Here is a 13928-nt window from a genome sequence, read left to right as displayed (position 1 = left end):
GGAATGCTCAACTGGCCCGAAAACATACCTCCAAAAGTGTAGATCACAGGCTCAGTCACATTAGATGATAAGACATAGGAATAGAATAAGTTTATTCGGCCCATCGACACTGTGGTGTCATTTCATCATGGCTGAAACATTTTTCATCTCAATCCCATTTTCCTACCTCCTTGCTATAATCTTTCACCCTCACTAATCCTGACAATCTCCAACTTAAATACACCCAATGACCTTGCCTCCACAGCCACCTGTGGTAATGAATTCCACAGAATCACCACCCCTGACCAAAGAAATTCCTCCTCATCTCCATTTGAATTGGATGTCCCTCTATTCTGAGGTTGTGCCCTCTGCTCCTAAACTTCCCCAGTCTATCCTCTCACCTGCCAATCTTTATGTTACAGAATCATCTACCTGATTCCATAAGGTAGATTACCTTAATCTTGATCAACATTTCGGACCTCACTCTGCACTCTTAACTGCTTTGATCCATGTATTCCTGAGAAAAATCTGTTCACAAGATGCTTCACAAAATGTATTTTAGAGAGCAATGTCACAAAATGGCCACCTCCATTCCTTCCATGACAAGGCAAGAACAAAGTCATTTGAGTTGTTTATTTCCCCAGTCCTCACCCACTACCTGCTTGAAGTGAGTCATCAATTTCCTAAAGCCATTCTTATTCTGGCTGCACATGATCCTGGAAAAAAAACTGCACTGAAGGGAAGGATGCCTCTCCATCTGGGATTGACCTCCTCCTCCTCCCTCTTTTTATTGGGGTTAGCGTTCCAACATAAATGTAAAAGGAACTGGATCCAGAAGGAACAACATAACCTGTGTCCCGATGGGGATGAATCTCGGGTCTCTCACACCAGGGGTATACACTCTGCTGTCTATTTAATATAAACACATGGACTGTATAAGATACTGTATTCGCTGTGAATTTACTGTCTGTTCTCTGTCACCCTGAGGTACCCAAGTGTCCAATAAAGCTCACTCCAACCTTCTGGGTGAACAAGGCCCAGGGAGGTCCTGAGGCTGAGAAAGGTGCCAGTTAAATATATTTCCTGATATCTATGAAAAATTTGCTGGTAAATTAAGAAGGGAGGGAGGCTAAAGACAATATATTAAATGCCAGTCATCCTGAGATCAGTGGTTGGGAAGATGCTAGACTCTATTATGAAGGATAAGGTTTAGATGCATTTGGCGACATATGACACGACAGGCCAAAGACAGCATGTTTCCCTAAAGGGGAAATTTTCCCTTACAAATTTGTTGAAATTCTTTGAGGAAATAGCAGGCAGATTAGACAAAGAGAAGTCAGTGGATGTTGTTTACTTGGGTTTTCAGAAGACATTTGACAAGGAGCCAGACTAAAAACTAATAAACAAGATAAGAGTCCACGGTATTACAGGAAAGTTACCAGCATGTCAGAAGGCAAAGTGTGGCAATAGATGGGGCCTTTCCTGGTTGGTTGCCAGTTACTGGTGGTGTTCCACAAGGGTTGATGTTGGGACTGCATCTTTTCACCTTATATGCCAATGATTTGGATGATGGAATTGATGGCTTTGTAGCCATGTTTGAGGACAATACAAAGATAAGTGGAGGAGCAAGTAGTGTTGAGGAAGCAGGGAGTCTGCAAAAGAACCGATACAGATTGGAAGAATGGGTGAATGGAGAGGCATTTGCAATTTTCCAGTCCTCCAGAACCACTCTAGAATCTAGTGTTTCTTGAAAGATCACTACTAATGCCTCTACAGTCTCATCAGGTACTCTTCTTCAGAACCCTGAGCTGCAGTTCATCTGATCTAGTTGACATATCTACCTTTAGACCTTTCCATTTCCTATGCACCGTCTCCTTACTAACAGCAACTGCAATCACTCCTAGTCCCTGACACTCTTGAATTTCTGGCACATAGCTGGTGTCTTCCACTGTGAAGACGGATGTAAAGATGAAGATGAAGCCCTCTCTCCATCAGGGATCACCCAGATTGCCGAGTATTCCATGGAGTTCCGAAAGTTAGCAGTCGACTCGGCGTGGAACGACGAAGCACTCCAAGAGGTATTTCGGGATGGTCTCAGCGACAGGGTGAAAGGCAAGTTGGTGGGAAGAGATAAAACAAACAGCCTGGATTCATTGACCTCCCTAGCTACCAGGTTGGACAATCGTCTCCGAGAACGCCAAAGGGAAAGATCTGTTCGTCTACCACTTTTGGCCACTCCACGGCACTTGTTTCTGCCTCCCGCAAGAACAAGCCTCTCTCCTCCTCTTGCTGCTGGGCTGGCCCCAGCCTGGCTGTTTCCACCGCCCCGGGGGTGGAGCCCATGCAGTTGGGATGGAACCACCTCCTTCCCGCTGAGCGACTCTGGAGATTGAGAGTGGGTGAGTGTCTATATTGCAGCCAGTCTGGCCACTTATGTGCTGCCCGTCCCCTTCGGCCATAGAAGGAAGGCTCACCAGTAGAAAGGAGAACCTACGAAGTGTCTATCATTTGGTCAGGATAAGGGAGGGAGATGAGTGGAAAACAGCATTCAACACCCCTCTTGGCCACCGAGTACCTGGTTATGCCATTTGGCCTCAGCAACACTCCCGCCGTTTTCCAAGCCGTGATTACCGATGTCAGAGATTTTAATAACTTCTTTGTGTTTATTTATTTGGATGACATTTTAATCTTCTCCAGTAGGCTTCAGGAACACACCCACCATGTCCGTCAGGTCCTGCAGAGGCTTTGGCAGAACAAACTATTCGTAAAAGCTGAAAAGTGCGAATTACACGTCCCTTCCCTCAGTTTATTAGGATACATCATGGAGAACGGGCAAGTGAAAGCAGATCCCGAAAAGATCCGGGTGGTGGCGGAGTGGCCTACATCCACGACACGCAAGCAACTCCAGTGACTTCTGGGGTTCACAAACCTTTATCGCTGGTTCATCAGGGATTACAGCCGGGTGGCAGCGCCTCTTACTCAACTCACCTCTCCTAAGACTCTGTTTCTCTGGGACCCCGGAGCGGACGCTGCCTTCTCGCTGAAGAGGCGTTTCACCTTCGCTCCCATCCTGGTCCAACCAGACCTCTCTTGTCAAGAAAAGTTTCCAACAAAACAGCCATGGTTCAGAAGACTGGGTCCATGATCTGATTGGAATGAAGCTATAATCTAGGCTGAGGGAGGCACTCTGTACAAGAAGTTCTACAGAAATACTAAACAAAGAATAACAAAGAATACAGTGACAGAGATTAGTCCTGGAGTAACCCACGGGGACACAGTGACAGAGATTAGTCCTGGAGTAACACACGGGGATGGAGTGACAGAGATTAATCCTGGAGTAACACACAGCGAGAAAGTGACAGAGATTAGTCCTGGAGTATCACACGGGAACACGGTGACAGTGATTAGTCCTGGAGTAACACACAGGGACACAGTGACAGAGATTAGTCCTGGAGTAACCCACGGGGACACAGTGACAGAAATTAGTCCTGGAGTAACACACAGGGACATAGTGACAGAGATTAATCCTGGAGTAACACACAGAGAGACAATGACAGAGATTAGTCCTGGAGTATCACACGGGAACACGGTGACAGTGATTGGTCATGGGAACTCTGTACCACTCTCCCTGGAGTTTCACTGTCAGCTATCCCCACCTCACCTGCCCTCTGCACATTGCTGGGACAAGTACAGTTCTTGTCCACGTGAAGAGCAGAGGGTATATGTCAGGAGACGGAGCAGTGATGGGAAAATGGATCAATCCCAGAAACACATGACCCCAGCATCCGCTCCACTGCTAGTGAAGCTCACAGGTCACCTGCTCCTATGATGATCCAACCCCTGCTCCAACTCACCTCCTTGTCTCCCACGTTGCCTTCTGCTGGCATCCATTATGGGCCAACCTCTCCACTGTGTGGTGTTCGATGTTGGAATTCTGTATGTGGCCATGAGATCAGTTCTTACTTCCAAACTGATGTGAGAACAGACACTCACTAGTCAATGGCCATGGGCTAACAGAAGAAGGGTGTTGAGATCCAGACTAGATCAGTCTGCTTACTGAATTGGAGGAGAAGGCCGGGGTTAGTGGAGGGATGGGTGTTGCAGTGTGTGTTTGTTCCTGTAGAATTTTGTGAGTAAAATATGTCAGAGCCATTTTATGTGCTTAAAAAGATTTGCTGTCCTTTACTTTCAGTTCAGTAAAGAACAAAAGCAGTCACATTAAAATAATATCATTACACAATCAGAGACACAATCTCTGAAAGTGAACACTAACTCAATGATGGTGTTTGTGAATCATGTAGAACAGTTTCTATGATGAACAATATGTGCCATCTGTCACCCATTACATTCCCCTACACTCTGTTCCTGTTCCTGTTCTTATCTCTCTTCATTTGACAAACCCACTATCCCCGGATCAGTCTGGTCAGCCATTGCTGTAATCCTTCCTTGGGTCAGGAATCCTGAACTGTGCACAAGCCTCAGCAGGACCCGGTATAATTAGAGCAGGTTGTCTGTACAACTGTGTGACACAGTGATGGAGCAGTTAGTAGTGCTGCCTCACAGATCCAGTGATTCTGATTCCATCCCAGCCTCCGGAGCTGTCTGTGTGGTGTTCGCACATTCTTCCTGTGATGATGTGTGTTTCCCCCCGATAATCCTCGTTTCTGGCTCCCACTTCCTAATGACGTGCAGGTCATTGAGTCAATCTTCTGCTGTCATTTCCAGTGGGTTGTGAGAATGGTGGGGAGTTGATGGGGAGATGAGAGAAATGTGAACTGACTAAGGGCTAGCATAGAGTAGACTGGCAGAATGGCTGAAGGGAAATAACATGAAGAAATGCTTACTATGTACCTTTGTATAACCTACTAACCTGGATACAAAACACACGATTGTCTCTCTCACATTACTGATGGAGACTGAATAGATCACACTCCAGGATTAAATTCCCCATCAGTTTACACACTGACCAACCATCTGTATTACCCTGCAGTGTGAAGGACCAAACAGTTTCTGAATTATCTGAAAACTTTGCTATCATGTCCCGACATTTAGGGAAAGATGTTGATCCATTAAGCAGCAAGGGGCTCAGTATTGAAGAGCTCAGAGCAAATTCTGAAACAGCTCGTGGGGACAGAGGGGACCCACAATGAAAGAACTGAAAAGTAACAGTGAACTGGACAGAGCAGCGTTCCCAGCTGCAGATGGTCAGGGACAGAAAAAACCTACTAATTCCTGAAGCAAGAGTGAGGTCAGAGCCTATCCGGATCTCAGTAGATCAGTGACCATGACCACTGGACTTTTTCTGATGGGACTGTCCCTTCAGTCAGTGTTCACCTCAGTGCTGAGTGATTGTGATCATCGGTGTTCTTGCTGCTTCCCCTGTAACCAGTTCTTCATTGTCTCACTCAGTTACGCAGTTTCAATCCTGACTCGGATTTTTCCAACTATCCCGATATGCAAGAAAATGTAATTCAAGGAGTTATTTTCATATTTAACAGCAACACTATAGGCAGTATCAGTGATGATAAAATGAAAGAGTTTCAGGAGTTACAGACGAACGTGGCACAGAAATGTAAGTGCTTTCTTTCGGTCTGTGTAACCATTGTCATCTCAGCATTGCAGCTTCATATTGATATCTGGATCATCTCTCTTTTCCAGATATTCACAGGGTTGTGATTGGGACCAGGTTTGAATTTTTTGGGAAACCAGAGAAACACAATACATGGATTTATCAATAGAAGCCACTGCAGCAGAAGGTAATAATCAGTAGAATTCAGAGAAGTGATATCAATATAGTATTTTTACAGTCTAACGGTCCCAATTTGTGAGTGTGCAGATGCTTCTCCCATTTATCATGCATTCTTGATCAGACTCGAACAGGTAACAGTGAACCATCATTTTCATGTCATTGTATTTATAACCAGGAGAAACCTCAGTTCAAAGTAAATTATTATCAAAGAATATAAATATCACCATATACAACCCTGAGATTGATTTTCCTGTGGGCATATTCAATAATCCATAGAATATTAACCATAACAGGATCAGTGAAAGGCAGCACCAACTTGGGTGTTCAGCCGGTGGCAGAAGACCATAAGTATAGGGTCTCCACCAGTCAGAGTTGACCATGGATATTGCGTCCTAGCTATCCAGATATGCAAGCCTTGGCAGTACGATATGGAGAACCAGCTGTTGCCCGTGTAGCAAGCTTCCCCTCTCCATGAAACTAATAAACCCACAGGAATACCAGAGACCAATACAGACTGGTACCAGCAGCATTGCAGGAGTTTCAATTCAACATTGAACTCAATGTAGGACTTCCTTAGGGACTTCAGCTCAGGATTATTCACAGGAATTTCTCTTGAAGCCTTCCCCGTCAGTGAGTACAGCCACAAAGCTGTGAAGCTAGAGATCAGAGTTTTCCTTCTTCTCGATGAGTTGCCAACCACGTCTGATGAGCCCCGTCTGGCTGAAGCAACTGGTTTTAAGGCACCAGTAACACACCTTTTTCCCCTTTTCCATTAGTAGAAATGGTTCTACCGGCTTACTAGCTAAGCCACATGAGAAAGCCAGGAGCTGGACTTGCTTGTCAGAGGCTAAGAGGCACACACCATTGAGAGTATTTGATAGGTGGTGTGAGCTTGGCCCCATGACTACCCCCGGCTAAAACAACCTTAAGGAACAAAAGACAACAAACTGTGCAAATACAAAAAGAAAGAATCATAATCCAAAAAACTAAGCAATAAATATCAAGAACATATAATAAAGAGTCCCTCAAATTGAGTCTGGAGGGTTTGGGAACATCTCAAAGATAAAGGCAGGTGAAGATGAGTGTGGTTATCCATTTTGATTCAAGATCCTGATGATTGAGGAGTAACAACTTCCTGAGCCTGGTTGTGTGAACCTTGGGGCTCCTGTACCTCTTTCTGATGGCATCGGCAAGAAGAGTGGGTGTCCTGGGTGGGATGTGCACCTGATGATGGATCCTTCTTTCCAGCGACAGCACTCCCTATAAATGTGCTCAACGGTGTCAAGGACTTTGCATATGTAGGTCTGAGCTATAGTTGTTCATTTTTGTAGGATTTTCCATTCAAGGGCATTCGTGTATCCATACCAGGCTGTGATGCAGCCAGTCAGTATACTTGTCACTACTCAACCATAGAAGTTTGACAAAATTTTAGATGTCATACCAAATCTTCGCAAACCGCTAAGGAAGTAAAGGTACTGCTGTGCTTTGTTCATAATTGCACTTAATTTTTGGGCCCAGAACAGGGCCTCTGAAATAGTAACACTGAGGAATTAAAAGTTGCTGAAGCTCTCCACCTCTGAACCCCGAAGAGGACTGGCTCATGGACCTCTGGTTTCCTCCTTTTGAAGTTCATAGTCAGTTCCTTGTTGTTGCTGACATTGGTGTGGAAACATAGCACCCATCTATGATCCCACACAGGAGGTAGTAGGAGCTCATAGGGTCCCTCTATACTGCCCCATTCATTACGATTCGGCTGATCTGACTCAGAGCACATCTCCTTCTGTCCCAGTTCCTGACACCCTTGAACCCCCCCCCCCAAACTTTTGAACCAGTGGGTAGGTAGTCAAAACTGCAGAGAATACTCCAAATTATACCTAAGGTCAGAGTCACAGAAAACAGACCCTTCAACCTATCTAATCTCTACTGAAACATTTGAAATGCCTACTCCCATTGACCTGCACCTGGACAACAGCCCTCCATACCCCTACCATCCATGTACTGATCCAAACTTCTCTTAAATGTTGAAATCGAGCTTGCATGTACCACTTACGCGGTCAGCTCTTTACACATTCTCAGAACCCTCTGAGTGAAAACATTTCCCCTCATGTTCCACTTAAACTTTTCACATTTCACCCTGAAGCTGTGAAACGCTTAAGGCTTTCTATCTGCGAGCTTTGCGGCAATTTACCCCGCTCTTTGATGAACTCTGGGCCTTCTCCAACTGCTCCGGGACTTGGGTCTATGGACTCCATTTGGTTCGGAATGCTGTCACTTAATTTTATTGCTTACGTGATTTTTGTGTTTTTCTCCTCTTTCTCTTTCTCTTTTTTTAATTGTTTTTTCAGGTTTCCTGCCTTGCGACTGACTGTAAGCAGACAAATCTCAAGGTTGTACAACTTATGAATACTTTGATAATAAACGTACTTTGAATCCTTTGAATGCCCTAAGCTCATCTGCCTTTCCTACAATACTCCTTGCATTGAAACATACAAAACTCATGCTCAACCTTTTGATGTTTCACAGAGTGACTGAGGAGAACCCAAGTGCAGGAGACAGGCACAGAGACTGAGTTGGGATACTTGCGCAGACGTGAACGTTGAACAGTAAACAGGAGGAATCTTGACACAGGGCTCTGATATGGAGTCTTGACATGGAGATGGGGTTTTCATGGAATATCTTGAAACTGGAGCTGAATTTAGAACTTATGGTTCTAAGAGGTTGGGAAACTAAGTAATCAGATAGGAATAGATCAACAAACTGGCAACCATGGCTGTGACGCCAGGGTTCTTATACTGCAATGCTTGATGGAGACCAGGTGTGCTGTCATCAAACGAATTAGCAGTAAATGGGAAATTAATGATTGGAATCAAGGCATAATCGAAGGAGATTAGGGGAAAGATTCTTCTTCTTTGGCTGTCCATCGGTTTCGATGCTGACTGAGGCGTGCGCATGGTTGTATGGAAGACCAGCAGTTGCCCATGCTGCAAGTCTCCCCTCTCCATGCCACCGATGTTGTCAAAGGGAAGGGCCTAGGTCAATGCAGCTTGGCACTAGTGCCGTTACAGAGCAATGTGGAGTTAAGTGCACTGCTCAAGGACACAGCTCGCTGCTGCAGCTGAGGCTCGAACTAGCGACCTTCAGATCACTAGACCAACACTTTAGCCACTTAGCCACGTGCCAACACACATAGGCAAGATAGCGGAATGACAATTGGGTCAATGACACTAACCCCCCCATCCCACCCAATGGGATCCTCCAGGCGATCCACCAGGCTTGACCAGATGGTCGTGATGGAATTCACAGATGACAGAAGGGTCCAAGATGAAGGAGTGGGGAATCCAGGATCATTCCTCCAGGCCATATCCTTCCCAATTGACCAGGTACTGGAGGCCCCTTCCTCAGCGGTGCATATCCAGTAATCGCAGGACGGTGTATGCCGGGTGGTCGTCAATGATCCGGGTGGTTGGAAGGGTTTTGGCCGGAAGGCACAAAGAGCTGACAGATACCAGTTTCATATGGGAATTGTAGAATGTAGGATGGATGTGCTCAGATCTAGGCAGTTTAAGTTGGACCGCTGTGGGGTTGATAATGTTCTCAATCTCGAAAGGTCCCAGGAAGCGAGGGGTGAGTTTCTTGGGCTCATTTTTGAGGACGATGTCTTTAGAAGAGAGCCAGACCTTCTACCCAGGCTGATAATCAGGTGCAGGAATCCAATGGGGATCAGCAATCCTCCGGTTGCTGTCGGTTGAGTGGAGCAGGACTGCGCTTGTGTCTTTCCAGATCTTGTGGAGATGGTCCTGAACAGAAGGTGCTGCAATGTCCTCTTCATGAGCGGAGATCAGAGGAGGTTGGTAATCGAGGGAGCACTCAAAGGGAGACTTTCCGGTAGTGGCGCTAACTATAGAGTTGTGGGCGTACTCTATCCAAGCGAGATGGGTGCTCCAGGCAGAAGGCTTGTTGGCCATTATACAGTGCAGTGCTGCTTCCAAATCCTGGTTAGCCCATTTTGTTTGACCATTCGTCTGTGGATGAAAACTAGATGACAGACTTACTGAGGCACCAAGGGCTTGACCAAAAGATCTCCAGACTTGAGAGACGAATTGGGGACACCAGTCAGAAATAATGTCCGAAGGAATCCCATGAAGGCGGAAGATGTGATGGATGAGAAGGTCAGCTGTTTCCCGAGCTGTAGGGAGTTTGGGAATGGCTATGCTCCCATCCCAGAGTTGGAGGTATTGACCTCCACAATGAATTGACAAGAGGGGTCTGGTTGGACCAGGATGGGAGTGGACGTGATACGCCTCTTCATCTCTGAGAATGCTGAGTCAGCTTTGGGGTCCCAATGAAAAGGGGTCTTAGGTGAGATGAGTCGAGTAAGGGGCACTGCCGCCCAGCTGTAATCCCTGAAGAACCGGCAATAGAAGTTTGCAAACCCCAGAAATTGCTGGAGTTGCTTGCATGTCATGGGTCTTGGCCACTCTGCCACCGCCCGGATCTTTTTGGGATCCGCTCTCGATAATGTACCCTAAGAAGCTGACTGAGGGGACATGGAACTCACACTTCTCAGCTTTAAAAATTATTTGTTCTCCCAAAGCCTCTGCAGAACCTGACGGACATGATGGGTGTGTTCCTGGGAACTGCTGGAGAAGATTAGGATGTCATCCAGATAAACAAATACAAAACGGTTAATAAAGTCTCTTAGGACATCATTAATCAGGACTTGGAAGATGGCAGGGGCTTTGGTGAGGCCAAATGGTATGACCAGGTATTCGAATGCTGTTTTCCACTCATCTCCCTCCCTTATTCTGACCAGATGGTAGGCGCTTCGTAGGTCCAACTTGGAGAAGATGGTCGCTCAGTGAAGTGGTTCGAAAGTGGAGTTTATGAGGGGCAGTGGATACTTGTTCTTTATGATTATAATATTTAGGCTTTGGTATTCAATGCAGGGATGTAGTGAACCATCCTTCTTCCCCACAAAGAAGAACCCTGTGCCCACCGGGAAGGATGAGGGTCGGCTAATGCTCGCCATGAGTGATTCACTGAAGTAAGCCTCCATTTCTTCCCTCTCTGTTTGGGATATGTTATACATCTGTCTGATGAGTAGAGGAGCTCTGGGGAGAAGGCCAATAACACAATCGTATGATCGGTGTGGAGGCAGGGAAAGGGCCTGTTGCTTACTAAACACTTGTACCAGGTCTTGGTACTCCGCTGGAACCCTGGACAAGTCAGGGGGGTTCAGCTGCAGACGAGGTCACGGTGGCTTTTACAGGGGAAAGGGCAGACTGTAGAGAAGTGGAGTGATAAAACAGACTCCAGCTGACTCTTTCCAGAGGACCAATCACTGTGGGGATTATAGCAACGTAACCAAGGGAACTCAATAACTATAGGAGCTTGAGCAGAGGAAATTAGGTTAAATTGCACCTGTTTCCAATGGTCTATGATGATCTAAGACAGCAGTGGTGTACAGTGAGTAACTTGGACCAGGTCTTCCGTCCAGTGTCGGGGCTTCCAGAGGAGTACTCAATGGCTCCCGAGGAATTCCGGCCAGGGAATCTATGTCTTCATCCAACAGACATCCCTAGGCACCAGAGTCCACCAAGGTGGACAGAGACAGGGATTGTTGGTGGTTGCTTCTTGTAGCTTGGATCTGCATCTGGATTTGGGGGATAGAAGCGAATGTTGTCTGACTCACTAGGGCCTCCCTTTCTATTGGTGAGCCCACCCTTTTTGGACGAAGGGAACAGGTAACACGAAAATGGCCAGACTGACCACAATAGAGACAATCACCTGCTCTGAATCTCCGTATTCACTCTGTGGGAGAAAGACGGCTCCGTCCCAGCAGCATTGGCCAGAGCGGGAGCTATTTTAGGAGTGGGAGGAAGAGAGAGGCTAGGGCTGGGAGAAGATGGTAAAGCATGCTGCGGGGTGACCATAGGTGTTGATCGACAGGTCCTCTCTCTCTCTGATCTTCTCAGAGTCGGTTGTCCAGCCTGCTGGCTAGGGAGATCATTGAATCCAGGCTGTTAGTGTCATCCCTTGCTGCCAACTCGTCCTTTACCATATCACAGAGTCCTTGCGAAAGTACCTCCTGGAGACCCTCATCATTCCAGTCTGAGTCGGCTGATAGTGTCCGGAACTCCACAGAGTATTCGGCAACACTGCGTGAGCCCTAACGGAGGGTGAGTGGATGCTCAGCGGCATCTTTACCACGGACGGGATGGTCACAAATCTTCCTCATTTCTGAGATGAAGGTGGGGAATGAAGAGCAGGTCTCTGGCTGATTAACCCAAATTGCCGTGGCCCCTGCTAAGTCACTTCCTCCTAACAACCCCATGATGTAAGCTAACTTAGATCTGTCCATGGAGTACGTGGACGACTGCTGCTCGAACACCAAGGAGCATTCCAACAGAAAGGCCCAGCACTTCACTAGATCCCCAGCATGGGGTTCTGGTTCAGGTACATGCGGTTCTGTTAGTGGTCGTGTTGTTGACACATAGGGTGTGGCCCCTATAGGCTGTCCAGTCTAGTCAGACAGAGATCCCGGAGTGGACAGGGTAAGATGAGCAGATACTCAGTCGACCTGCTCACTGACCTTTTTTACGTTCACTGATAGGGAACAGAGGTTCTCCGTGACATCCAGGAGCAGCTGATCGTGCAGGCCCAGTGGGGAGCCCTGGCTGGTAAGGGATTGTTGCAGGGGATTTGTGTCTGCTTGGTTCATTATGGCCAGTTCGCTCCATTGCACAGTGTGACTGAGGAGAGCCCAAGTGCAGGACACAGACACAGAGACTTAGTTGGGATGCTTGCACAGACGTAAACGTTGAACAGTAAACAGGAGGAATCTTGACACGGAGCTCTGATATGGAGTCTTGACACAGAGACGGGGTTTTCATGGATTATCTTGAAACTGGAGCTGAACTTAAAACTAATTTTTTTAAGTGGTCGGGAAATGAAGTTATCACATGGGAACAGACCAACGAACTGGCAACTAGTGGTTGTGATGCCAGAGTAATTATACTGCAGTTCTTGCTGGAGACCGGGTGTGCTGTCATCAAGTGAATTAGCAGTAAATTTATTTATTTAAGTACGTCACACCCTGCAGTCAGCCATTCTTGTCTGGTGCGTGGTGTCAGGATTAGTCTTCTTTCAGATTAACCAGGTCACGGTATGAATGTTCCTGACCCGACCCTTGTATTTTATACAAGGCCAAGTAGCTAGCTCGATGCTCAACCCAGCGTGGATGGAAAGCGTGCTAGGGAGCGGCCCGAATTGGATTCAAACTAGGGAGCCTTTGCTCCGGAGTCCAGCATTGATGCCATTGCACCACCAGCCAGCAGCATTAAATGGGACATTAACAATTGGAATCAAGGTATAATAGAAGGAGATTAGGGGCAATATAGGGGATTGATATCGGGACCATGACATTTGATTCCTGATCTTGTGTGCATGCAGGCTCAGCGACAATTTTCCCCACCACCACTCCACTATCTGTTAGGTGTTCTGGGTCCCATCCTGTATATTTCTAGCTTAAACACTACCCTCGTCCTCTTTGCAGCACTGGAAAACCTTCCTGCTAGGATAGTAATTCACCTCCAGTTCAGGTGCAAACCATCCCATCTGTAGAGGTCTAACCTTCCCTGAATTTGAATTGAAAATACACTTGGAATAAGATGTTAACTGTCCTGTGTTATCATCAGTGGGATCATCAATTGATCTGCCACCTGTCTTCAGGAGTTTTGGCCTACGTGATCAAGACTCCCTCGAGGTGGTGGGTCGGCAGTGCTAAAGCGCCACCTCTCACTGATGAGCTTAAAAACTTGGCACCTGCCTCTATCAGAGTTGTTGGTCACTTCCATCCAACTGGAAGAGAGCCCAATGATCCAATAATCTGAAGCCCTCCTCATCCTACACCATCTCCTTAATCACGTGTTAAACTCTATTACTTGAGCTTTACTTTGTGCTGCCTCATTTTACTGATATTTTCTGCCCCCTCCTGCCACACTTTGTTTGTCAAATCCCCCCTCACTCCTCTGTGCCACCGCTCTCTCACTTCCTCTTCAGTTATTAATCATTCTGCCCTTGGAACCCTCCCCTTTCTGTCCAGTCTAAATCCTGGTCTACACAGTATTCACGTGATTCCCCAGGACACTGGCCACAACACAGTTCAGCTGAAGCTCATCCTAATGGAACAGCTCTCTCC

The 13928-nt window shown here is 46.7% G+C and overlaps 1 pseudogene; it reads left to right on the top strand.

Moving 5' to 3' along the window:
• The window catches only part of LOC132400902 (uncharacterized), a 97975-nt pseudogene extending 89882 nt beyond the window's left edge, over nucleotides 1-8093 (top strand).
• The last annotated feature ends 5835 nt before the right edge of the window (nucleotides 8094-13928 follow it).

Source organism: Hypanus sabinus, chromosome 1, assembly GCF_030144855.1.
Source record: "Hypanus sabinus isolate sHypSab1 chromosome 1, sHypSab1.hap1, whole genome shotgun sequence".
NCBI lineage: Eukaryota > Metazoa > Chordata > Chondrichthyes > Myliobatiformes > Dasyatidae > Hypanus > Hypanus sabinus.
The sequence above is the reverse complement of the archived record's forward strand: the minus strand, read 5'-3'. Positions and strand labels throughout refer to the sequence as shown.